Below are 12,423 nucleotides of genomic sequence, written 5' to 3'. Positions count from 1 at the left end.
AATATTAGAACAAATTCTGCAGGTATCTCTAAAGACATCTCAGGAGGTATTTCTAATGAAACCGAAAGAGCAATTGCTAAAAAAAAAAATCTTGTAGGAATTTCTGCAGGAATCACTGAAGCAATTTCTCATAGAATTCTCGGAGAAACCCTGGGAAAAAAATTCAAAGCAGTTCTTATAGGATTTTAACAGACATTTTTGAATAAAATCTGAAAAACTCCGAGCAGGGTTTTTCAAAGAAATCCGTTGCTGATATTCAAATTCAAATTCAAATTCAAATTCCGTTGCTGATTTCCAAAAGAAATCTCTAAAATTTTGAAAAATCTCTCGAGATAAAAATATCCCAGGTATCCCAACCGAAATTTCCGAAAGGAATCCTGAGAGAATATCTGCAGAAATCTTCGGTAGAATCCCTGTATAAATCTTAGGAGGTCTTTTTTACTTAATCTTTTTTTGTTTTTTTTTTGTTTTGACGTTTCCACTATGTGGAGAGCTCGGACCTAGTTGATCTGTTATTGAATCTTTGAAAAAATATCCGAAGAAGAATATTTTTAAAAACTTCCTGGAGGAATACCAGGAGAAACTTATTGGGAATCCTTGGTGGAATTTATTAAAAAATATTGAGGGATGTATAAAAAAATGTTTGAAGAAATCCGTTAATAAAACCATTGGAGTATTTTCTGAAAGTATTCCTGGAAAAAAATGTGGACGAATTAAAAAAAAAATCTTGTAAGAATACTTGGAGAAGCACATAGATAAGCGTCTGATAAGATCCCTAGAAAAAAAAACTATTGAGAACTGTAGAAATTCCAAGGAAATATTTTCAAATCAATTTCCTAAAGGATCCGTCCAGGAATTTTTGGCTTTATCCTAAGAGGAAATGTCAGATAAATTTCTGGGGTAATACCTACATGGAGAAATATCAGGAGAAATTTCTGAAGAAATCTCTGTTAGAACATCTGCAGTAATCTCTGGATTTTCTGCTTGAATCACTTAAAGTAGTAATGCATGATCTCTGGAAGAATTTCTGCAGAATTTTCTGGATGAATCCATGAAGAAATTTCTGAACACACTAATGTGGAAGTTTTTAATGGAATCCCAAGAGCAATTATTTAACAAATCTATCTGAATTGAATGAATTTCTGGAGGAATATCGGGGAAAGGTTCTGAAGAAACCACTGGAAGAGTTTATTAAAGAATCTTTGAAATATTTCTAAAGAAATCTCTGAAGAAAATTTTGGAGGAATACCTGGAGAATTTTCCGATATTTTTTATAAATGAATTCCTAGAAGAATTTCTTAAGCAATTCCTGATGTAGTTTCAGAAGGAACCCATAGAGATCTACGGAAAAAAAAATCTTGGAGAAATTCATCAGAGAATACTGAAGGAAGACCTGGAGAAATTTCTTAAAGAATCCCTGGAAAATTACTGAAGTAGTAGACATGGATTCTATTAGAAAATTTTCTGGGAATTCCGTTTGGATAGTCTTGAACGGATTTCTTTTGAAAGTTGTTCAGGACTTTCTCTGGAGCAAAACAATAAGACATTTTTTTTATCTTACATATATGACGGCACAAAAGGCTCGTTCCCAAGGGAGGGGTTTTGGGGGTAAAACCCTTCCCATTACCCAAGTTCCATTTAGATGTCCCTCCGCCTTTTACTGAAAATACGAAAAAAAACTACCTTGTCGCGCTTTCTGTACATGGCAAACGCAAAAATATCGAAAAAAATCACCTATACGGCCAGAGATGCCAGATATACAGATTTTTCTGTATTACACAGATTTTTGACCATACAGAGTACAGAAAAATACAGATTTTAAAAAGTGATACAGATTTCTCCAAAAACATAAAATTTGAATTTTATTTTAAATAAATTTAATGAAAACTTTGTAGATTGTTGCTTGAACTTTAAAGAATTTATGAAAGTTTGTACATTGTCAAGTTTGTTTTCGGATCTTCCAACGGATAGACTGTTTGTCTTGACTTCAGACATGAGAATGTTTATTACTTTCAAAAAATATCTTCCATGGTTCCTATCAGGAGACACTTGAAGTACCGATATATAAAAGCGCTATGTACAACGATCACCAATCAGCGATCGTTGTTCATGCGAAAGCGGGAGAGACAGAGTCCCTCAAAACTGCATGACTTTACCCACAGCTGGTAACAGCGTGGTTCAATAAATTTGTAATGCGACACTTTTCGTTTGTCGCCAAGGGTGCGAGACATTGAACTGAAGGTTCAATGTCGGTTTGAATTTACCTTCTCAGCATGATTCCACTGGTGTGGTCTGCTGGGAATGTATGATCGAAAGGAATGTGAATAACATGTGCGCTGCGCATGTTACAACATTTTCACATATGTTTTAGAAAAACAAATACCAGTAAAAATTAAAAACCGTCAAAAAATAGTGGAATTTTATTTGTTTTTAATAAAATCTAGGAATCTCGGTGTCTGCTATACGCTCAAATACGGCATACAGAAAAATCTATGTTGATACAGATTTTTGATAAAATAATCTGGCAACTCTGTTTACGACCATCTTCTATCCAGTAAGACGGAAACATTCCTAATTTCGCTGAGAATAACCTGTTTTTTAAATTATATTTTGTGCTTCCATACATGTAAGAAAGTACCACATGTATGGAAGCACAATGAATAACTTTAAAAAGCATAGGTCATTTATTTTATATTTTCGAGGGCGGTCATACTGGGAGTTGAGATAAAATTTCTTTGACCTCAAGAATTGGCTACTCAGTGAGTAACTTGGAGTATTCCCGATGACACCACTGCTCCGTACCGCCTTCAAAATCCGTCAAAGATTCTGTGAAACTTCCTGAAAAGTCCCCGAAAACGCCACTAAAACCTGCTCCTTAAAACAATGTCCCCGACCTGACCTCCAGGTACCCCCTGAAACCCCTTCGTATCCTCTGAAACCTCTAGGTACCCCCCTGAATACCTTGAAACGTCCCGCACTCCTGAGAGCTCCTAGAATCCCTGAAGCTCCCTGAGGCGACCCTGAAAGCCCCTTAAACGCTCCAGAGATCTACTGGCACCCCCTTGAAACACCCCTGCAATTTCCTGGTACACCGCTGAACCCACTTTCTGACCCGCTGCAACCTCTCTTTGCTCGTCCCTATAAACGTCCCCTGGCCGCCATTGCCATAGTCACCGTCATTATTACATTTTCTTATGCACAATATTGGTTCAGAGTAGCTCATGCATAAGAAAGACTTGCATAAAACGAGGGTTTAGTATTCAGCATTTAAACTTATTCAAATGAGCATATGTTATATATATGAAGAATCATTTTTTACATGATGAATGATTAATGATTGATTAAATATTTTTCTTATGATTAAGATTACTGATTAATGATTAAATTGCGAAAGTAGTGTGATTAAGATTAATGATTATTGACTAAACGATAAATTTTTGTGATTATGATTAATGATTTTCTATTAATCTAATCATTAATCATTAATCATGATTAAATTTATGATTAATCATTAACGCTCTGCATCGTATTACACAATTATGCGAATTCATTTGACACTTTGTGGGTTCACTCGCACGCTTTTGCGAATAAGTAAAGTTCATCGTAATAAAACATCAGAATGTCATCTACTACGATGTACTCATACCAAATAAAAGATGATATGTATTCTTATATGAGTTTACCTGATACGTCGTAATAAGTTCAAAAAATATCATCGTATGCGATGAATGTTGTCCGTCCGCTGTACATATATGAGATAGTGACTTAAAATAGTACTTTATACGATATACAGCGTGCATTCTTATACACTCCTGGTTGTCTGGGTAATACTTAATCAATTGACCCTCATCGGACCAAACTGCTGGAAATAAAAACAAGCGAGGCTTCGACACTGACTGATATCGCTACCATGTCAGGTCTCTCCTTTATTTCATCTAGGTATAATCTTATTTACAACTGTATGATGCACCTCCAAGGATGTACCTACAATCCAACACAAACAAGGTGACGCGACGTGATGGACGGTCATCTAGCACTCTAGCAGGGAGTGTCATCATTTCTGCATCAGAGTGACCGGTAACATGCTTTGGGCTGCTCAGCAGATTTTCAAAGTAAGTGGTTGGTGGGAGTTCCCATCGTAGCAATGCGTCCGCCGCGAATGCCTTTATTAGTGACATAGAAACGGCTAGCTGTAGCGCTGATGGATGAAAAAGGGTTAGTTGAGATGAATGCGTTGTTCCAGCGAGGACAGTACGCCAAGAAGAGGAGGAGAAGCCTTCATTGCATTGGCACTAGATGACCTAGAAACCAAAACTTTGCATCGCTTTGATTACACAGCAACTGGCTTCTCGTGTAATACAATAACTTCACGGTCTTCCCATTCGCCCCGCTACAACTGTCAGCAATAAATGTAAATATCAAACAATCTCAGCAGTCAGTATTATTGTATTATGCTCATTGTATGTTAGAAGGTAATTACTATGATGTAGTGCTTTGTGCGCTCCGGCTCCAGCTCTAGCTCCAGCTACAACGATCCGAGTGTATACATTTCAAACAAGCACCGACCAAGCACAGAGAGAAGCTAATCTCCATCAACACCAAGTGCTCCAACCGGATATAAATCGGTCTACGGATGCTCGAACCGTTCTCACTGTGTATGTTCTTCTTGAACCGGTGCGATGGTGGCCCGGCCTATCCTGGACGAACGGACGGACAGTCAGTGACAAGGGGGAACAGGAAGAACGGATAGTCGAGTGTAATTAAATCAATCAAGTGGCGTGAAAACGGCTAGCTGCTGCCAGTCTGTTCTGTCCCATTCCGGTCCGAATCCGGATGTAGAGGGGTCCCGACTAGAAAATTGTAACAAAAATAAAACATAATCATAACAAATTATGATATTCATAACTCATTATGATATAATCTTGTTCAACATCCTTGGTGTTTTCAAAATACCATAACACAATTATATCACATTATGTTACAAATGTTGTTTTATAACTCATTGTATTATAATTTAGTTTAAGGTCTTCGACATTTGAAATGTTATGCTACAAAATTGTATCAAATTTTGATAGAAACTAGTAAACCTGAGGCTAAAATTCATATCACATTTTGTTATAATTTTGATATGATTATAACAAAATAGGTTATAATCTTGATTATACTAGTGTACTTTTTGTTACAATTTTAGTTATTTTAACATCATCCTGCATCTACTTTATAACATAATTAGTTATAGAAAAATATTATAACATCATAACACAATATGATATAAACTTGATATAATTTTCTCGTCGGGGTGGTATCACAAACAGACGGACAGATGGACACGGACATCAGGCACCATTTACGATCGTGGGTGGAACCACCCGGTGGAACCGGGAGGCGAAGTAGCTAAAGACCGACCCGGTCTGAAGTTGATTGCACACAATTGTCCGGGTCTGCTGGAGGGCACAATGATGGGGAGAAGGCGTCCTTACGAGTCCTTGTGTGGGAGAAAAGGGTACAGGGAAGCGATAATTTAATTATATTCAAGTAGCGCTACTGGGAAGCAAAGATTCTGTTTTCTCTGATGGAAGTGTGGAAAGGAATTTAATTGAATTGGGTGCGTTGCTGACAGCAATGCTGGCGACACGCATGGATCTTACACGGAGTCTGGGGATGGCTGTCCAGTGTCCATGTAGAAGGTCAGTTCCATTAGAACTGATTGTCAAACTTTTCAAGTTTCAATTATCTTGGACGGTTTCTGGCCATTCAGTCAAACATAATATCATTAGGACGAACAGACATTAGGTGACATGAATGTTAGGTTGAGTGGATAAGAACCATATCGTTGGAATTGCAACCAAGTCAATAAACTGAGAGCTTTTTTTTCGCCAACGGCCATTATGCATGCGGGCACAAATATACTCTACGCCAGGGGTTCTCAAACTTTTCCAGCTGGCGGCCCACTTTTGATTGTAATAAAATTTAGCGACCCACCTTTACGTATTTTTTTAACATAAGTCGTTTGAAAAATTGAACTGATTCTTAATGAAACTCAATTCATCACTTTGGTTGTGATAAGTCTATGTTTAATCGTGGCAAAAATAAACGAATAAGAGTTAAGATAAGCTTGCGTTACGTAACACTTATGTTAAAATGTTTTTAGGCGCAATTTTTAAAATAGTTGAAATAATGTGAAAACGCTCATGGTATCAGCTTCAGTGAACTCTCTGTCTTGAGAATTTGAAATTTGCTAGGTTTCCAATACAAATATAACTATTCCGTCGCCATAAAATACACCAAAGTTCCTGGGGTTCGTCAACTTAAATCTAATTACAAATGCAAAATGAAAAAAAAGTAAACTCATCTCTTTCAGAACAAGTGAAAAAAAAAAACAGATTCTTGAACCTATTTTGTAGTAGCCTCATAGTTTTAGATCTTCTTTACTGTAGGGTAAGTGTACCAGTTATCGCCGTAGTGGTGCCCTATTTGGCCATAGAAGAAATTTAGAAAGTTTTCAAGTTTTGATCTACTATGAAAGTTTTAGTAGCAAAGAGTTTTAATGTGTCTTGTTATTAAAACTCTTGAATTGATGCAAAATTTTGAATTATCTCATATAATCACTATGGCCAAATAGGGAACCACTATGGCGATAACTGGTACACTCAGCCTACTTCGGACTACGATTACTAATACAAAACTTTTGGTAGAAATAAGGAGAAACCAAGGAAGAAACCTTATTTCTAGAAATAATTCCAATTTAAGATAGTGTTTATGGACTGTAAGAATGGCTTCCTGAATAATTTGGCTAAGTTCAGTATGGCATTTATTACAATATCGTCTAAACTTTCGCGATCCTCCAAAAATCATCCCGCGACTCACTAGTGGGTCGCGACCCATAGTTTGAGAAACGCTGCTCTACGCCCAAGGAACTCAATAAAGTTCTTCTCACGATCTTGGACAGACCGAGAATGGAACCGGGAATCCCTGGCCCGTCATTTTCCTCCTACTTTGTATCTTTCTATATACTTTCTCCCTCCTCTCTACATAATAAATTCCTTCAGAGCTTTTTTTCTAGGAACTCCTCTATGAAGCCCTCCAAGAATTTCTTTGAAAATTTCTCCAGGAAATCCTACAGAAATTCCTCCAGGAATTTATCCAAGAATCCCTCCACTAATTCCTCAAATAATTCCTTCAGCAGTTCTACCCAGAACTCATTCAGGAGTTCCTCCAGGATTTTTTCCAGCCATTTCTGCAGAAACTTCTCGAAAAAATTCTCCAGAAATTCCACCAGAACATCATCCAAGTTTTCCTCTAAGAATTCCTCCAGGGTTTTTTCAAGAATTCCCAAAGGAATGTCCTCAAAAATTTCTCCAAGAAATTCCAACAGAAATTCATCCAAGGAATTTTCCAGCAATTCCTCCAAGAATTCCTTCAGTAATCTCTTCATGAAGTCCTCCAGTAACTTCTCCAGAAAGCCATCCCGGAATATTACAAGAATTCCTACGAAAATTTTCCAGGGATTTCTCTTGGAGTTCCTCTGAAAATTCCTTCAAAAAATCTTCAAAAATTACTTTTAGAAAAACCCTATAAATTTCTGCTAGAATTCCGTCAGAATCCCATTAGAAGAATTTGAACGAGTTCCTGAAAGATTACCTGGAGCAATCTGTGAAGAAATCGCTGGAAGGATCTCTGGATGAGTTTATGAACGAATCCCTGGAAAAAAAAAATCATGCACGAATCCCAGGGGAAATTTCTGCAGGTATCCCTGGAAAAATCTATGTAGAAATTTCTGGAGAATTCTCTGGAGAAATCTGTGGAGGAATCTCTGGAGGAATTCCTGAAGAATCCCCTGAAGGAATCCTTGAATAACATCCTGGAGAAATCTCAGAACGAATGCCTGGAGGAATTTTTGGAGAAATTTCTGAACGAATTCCTGGAGGCATCTCTGAAGAATTCTATGGAAGAGTTCGTGGACGAACTTCTGGAGGAAATCTTGGAGCTGGAGGAAATCCTGGATGGTTTTTGTGAGAAACTCTGAGATGAATTCCTGGAAAAAATCTAAGATGAATTCCCCGACTAATTTGGAGAAGTTTTCGGAAGAACTCCTGCAGAAATTCCTTGACGAATCTCTGGAGGAGTTCCGTGACAAATCTCGGGAGAAATCCCTGCATTAATTCCTGGAGGAATTCCCGGTGGAATCTCTGAAGAAAGTTCAAAAGAAATTTTGGGAAGAATTCCCGGAGAAATTCCTGGAGGAATTCTTGAAAAATCCCAGGAAGAATTTCTTGATAATTCCTTTGAGGAATTCCTCGATAAATCTCTGAGGGGGTTCCTGGAGTTATCCCTGGAGAAATTCTTGGAGGAATCCTTGGTGGAGTTTCTAAAGGAATCTCTAGAGAACTTTTTAAAACAATTCCTGGAAAAAAATTTAAAAAAATCTTGTAAATTTCCTTAAGGAATCTTCGGAGAAATATCCGGAGGAATCACTGGAGAAAACTATGGAATATTCCCTGCAAGAGTAATTCCTGGAGAAATTCCAGTGTGAATTGTTGGAGGAATTCCCAACTCATGTATATTCACATGTTCATAGCCATCGCTAGAACAGAAACGGGTTGAAAAAGCCTTTTCCCTTCCTTCTAACTTTCTCGCACAGCACAGCGCCCAACTATCATGTAACGCCTTCAAGTTATGCAATCAAGCGAACTGTGCCACAATATCTTCAATGGTAATAAATTCACTAATCTTTCACCTTACGACTGGCATCCACACACCAATGTGTGAACCCTCTGTCAACCATATCCCACCAACACTCCGACATCTGCATGAATTTGTGCAGACGCAGAGGTATATTCGGTCTGATGCGGATAAAACGATTGCAATCATCACTTCCTTCCCCTTCTCCACATTGACCTGCAACTTGATGTGGCAGGCGCCATTGTCGCCTAAAAATAGAAGATCACCAACGCCCACACACTAAAGATGCCTGGTAGTCCCCGGCAGATATCTCATTGGTTCCTTGTGTGAGCGTAGCTGGTCTGGCGATTCTGGAGTAGCATCCAGTATCAAGCCCAAGTTCAAGCTCAAGAAACGACATGCCACTTAAACCCATTGAAACGCACTCGAGGTTCCCTAAAATGCTCCCGACACTCCAACAGCTCATGGATGAATCTTCTAAAATCTTCTTTAAGGTGAAACCGGAAGCATTTCCTCACTTTTTGGTTTAGAAAATATTCTCTACCACAAAAAAATTCAGAAGATACCTTAATCCATACTCTACATGTGTACGAATACCGATTTTGAAAATATTGCTTCGTTATTTAATAAAAAATCAAAAACCAAAAAAATTAGGAAATGCTTCCAGTTTCGCCTCAACACCTTGAGATCCTCTGACATCCCCGAAGCCCCGTTGACCCACAAGAACTTTATGATACTAGCTGAAATTCCTTGAGACTCCCTGAAAAGCCTATGGAACGCCCCTGAGACCCCATAAAACCTCTCAAGCCTTGTGAAAGATACCGGGAAATCCCCTGAGACATCTTGAGACAGACAACTGCATGAAACGCTTCCAAAACCTCCTGGAAACCCCATGAGACCTTCGTCCTGAGACACCCCAATCGTCCCCGAAACGTTGCTAAAATCCTCGGGAAACCCCCTGAAACACCCCTGAGACTCCCCGAAAATCCCCTGAGGGTTCTACCCCATTACCCCAAATGCCACTACCCCGAAAGCAATTACCCCGAAAGCAATTACCCCGAAAGCCATTACCCCGAATGCACCATTACCTCGAACGCTACTACCCCGAAAAGGCCACTACCCCGAAAGAATAGTTTTGGATAATAAAAGATGAACCAGCCTCGGCCTGAAAATCTCTCTAATAAAGATACCTAACCTAACCTTTTTGGATAGGTTATTCTGATGATGGTTTATATATGTTTTTCATAAAGGATATAGGAGAAGATGGGTTTCCTTTTTATTATTTCTAGAAAGAGAATACACTTGCGGCCTTTACAAACTGAACATTACAAACATTCGACAATAGACAACACATATTACACCCAGTGGCTCAGTGGAAAATTTTCCATTTGATGTAAAGTTTTCCTCGACTGGAGCGGGAATCGAACCCACACTCCGAGGCTTACGAGACACCTAAACGACTGACGCCGCTAACCGTTCGGCCACGAAGTCCACAAATTTTCCTTAATTTTTTCGCACTTTCAAAAAATAAATGAAATAAAATAAACCTTAGCAAAATGTAGTTTAACACAGAGCGCGACTATCTAAAGACAGGCGATAATAAACTCAGGTATTCAAAATCTATGCCCTTTCCTGGAAAACATTATGCGAAATGACCCATTCTCCAGAAAATTGTTTCCTGGAAATCCATTTTCTGGAATGCTACATTTCCCGAAAACCGTTATCGCATTTTTTTTCACAATTTAAATATTTTCTAGTCGATCTATACTAATTGAAACATTCTGGCTCAGACTGGTCTTCATTTGAGAATTAAGTCATGCTGATATTCAAAAGTTCTGAAAAATAAATTTAAAAAAATACAAAAAATAATAGTTACGATGCCGACAGTATTATCACTACTGTTAGAAAAAGCAAACATTGTTGGAAGAAGGAATAATACAAAAAAACAATGACAACTGCAATACCAGAAGAAATCATTTGAAAGGATAGCCCTAAACAAAATAAATGAATAATACCTATGCGATCTGATCTTGTATGAGATATAGCTGACAGCAAAGGTCCTTTAAATACTGTCTGTCGATACTGGTTCATTAGACCATAAAGACATTTGGCCAAAGTATCACTAAGCCAAATGATCACTCAGCTAGATCAAAATAAAACCGATCCAAAAGTGGGCCTCGAACGGCCTATTGCTTGAAGTAGGGAAAATCTCTTAAGGCTCAAGCATTCGTCATCATTTTTCGGTAAATAGAAAAGCAGTTTTTTCGTTGAAAATCAAAACAATGACCACGAAAATATATTCACTGTATTACATTCCTCATGTAGAATGCAGTGAATCTATTTTCGTTGCAAAAATGTTTGATTTGAACGAAAAAAAAAACTGCTTTCAAATGTTTGATGATGACGATGATTTCAATGACGAATGGTTCAACGTTAAGGAAGAATAGAGAGTAGGTTGTCCTAAAATTGCACATGGTCAAAAAACTTGGGAGCTCACCCTGCAAATGATAGCTAAGGGTGTTAGAAACAAACTTTTGTATGACGGCAACTTTCAGAAATGACGTTTAGAGGTCACCCCGGCGAGATTTTTTGAAAAATGGCCATTTATTTAAATAAATTTCATACAAATATTTTTTACCGTACGAAAATTGGCAATACCCACTATTTTTATATTTTTTCCAGCTTGATATGGATCCAAACTTCTTGGGAAAAATAATCAACGACATGTTTTGCCGGTAACTTTTTGATACTGAATTTTTGAATTTACTAAAACCGAAAACAGTGCTGTAATGGTTCATTACGCAACGCAAATCAGTGCTGTAATGAGCCATTACTACACTGCTAATTTAGTGTGGGAAAAGAGGCCTTTTCCTGGCAGATTTGCGTGAGGTAAAACAGCCTATTACGATGAGAAACTGCAAAAAAAAAAAACAAAAACGGCTGTTCCCGAGAGGGGAACCAGGTTTTTAGAGCGGCTCAAGTTTTTTGTAGCAACGCTTAAACTGAAATTTATTAACAAAACTCAAGACAAAAATTCAATTAATACAATTAACAACACAAACTTAATAACTAACAACTTACAATTAAGTGGTTTCCCCTGCCACGACTTCTTTTTCAATCTTTTAACCCTTTGAAGCCGGAATTTTTCCAAGCGTTATTATGGAGTTTTTTCTACGTTTTTCTGTGGTTTTTGAGGTCAATAGCATAAAAATGGTATAATATTATGCAGAATATTTTTTCTGGATATCCTACGTCATCCAAACTATTCTTGAGTTTAGATCCTAATATCTACGGATGTAACGGTAACTTCTTTCATTAAACAAAGCTACGATTTGTAATCTATCATGTCCAGTAAGTCTTCTGAAAGTTCAATGGACAGTATTAGATCAGTCGGGATATCCTAGGTCATCTAAACTGTTCTTGAGTTTAGATCCTATAGTCTATGGGTGTTACGGTAACTTCTTTCATTACACAAAGCTACGATTTGTAATCTAACATGTCCAGTAAGTCTTCTAAGAGGTTAATAGACAGTATCAGAACAGTCGGGATAACCTAGGTCACCCAAACTGTTCTTGAGTTTAGATCTTAAAGTCTTCGGGTGTAACGGTAACTTCTTTTACTATACAAAGCTACGATTTGTAATCTATTAGGTGCAGTAAGTCTTCTGAAAGTTAAAGTGGTTGTTTTCATCAACTTAGCTTCATAACAATAAGGAAGCCCATAATATCCCAAAAATATATA

General features: G+C 37.7%; 1 protein-coding gene across 1 annotated transcript in view; it reads left to right on the top strand.

The window, feature by feature from the left end:
* Positions 1-12,423, top strand: part of LOC109401938 (AF4/FMR2 family member lilli) — a 601,758-nt gene that overhangs the window by 102,786 nt on the left and 486,549 nt on the right.

The sequence above is a fragment of the Aedes albopictus genome, chromosome 1 (genome assembly GCF_035046485.1).
Source record: "Aedes albopictus strain Foshan chromosome 1, AalbF5, whole genome shotgun sequence".
Classification (NCBI taxonomy): domain Eukaryota; kingdom Metazoa; phylum Arthropoda; class Insecta; order Diptera; family Culicidae; genus Aedes; species Aedes albopictus.
The sequence above is the reverse complement of the archived record's forward strand: the minus strand, read 5'-3'. Positions and strand labels throughout refer to the sequence as shown.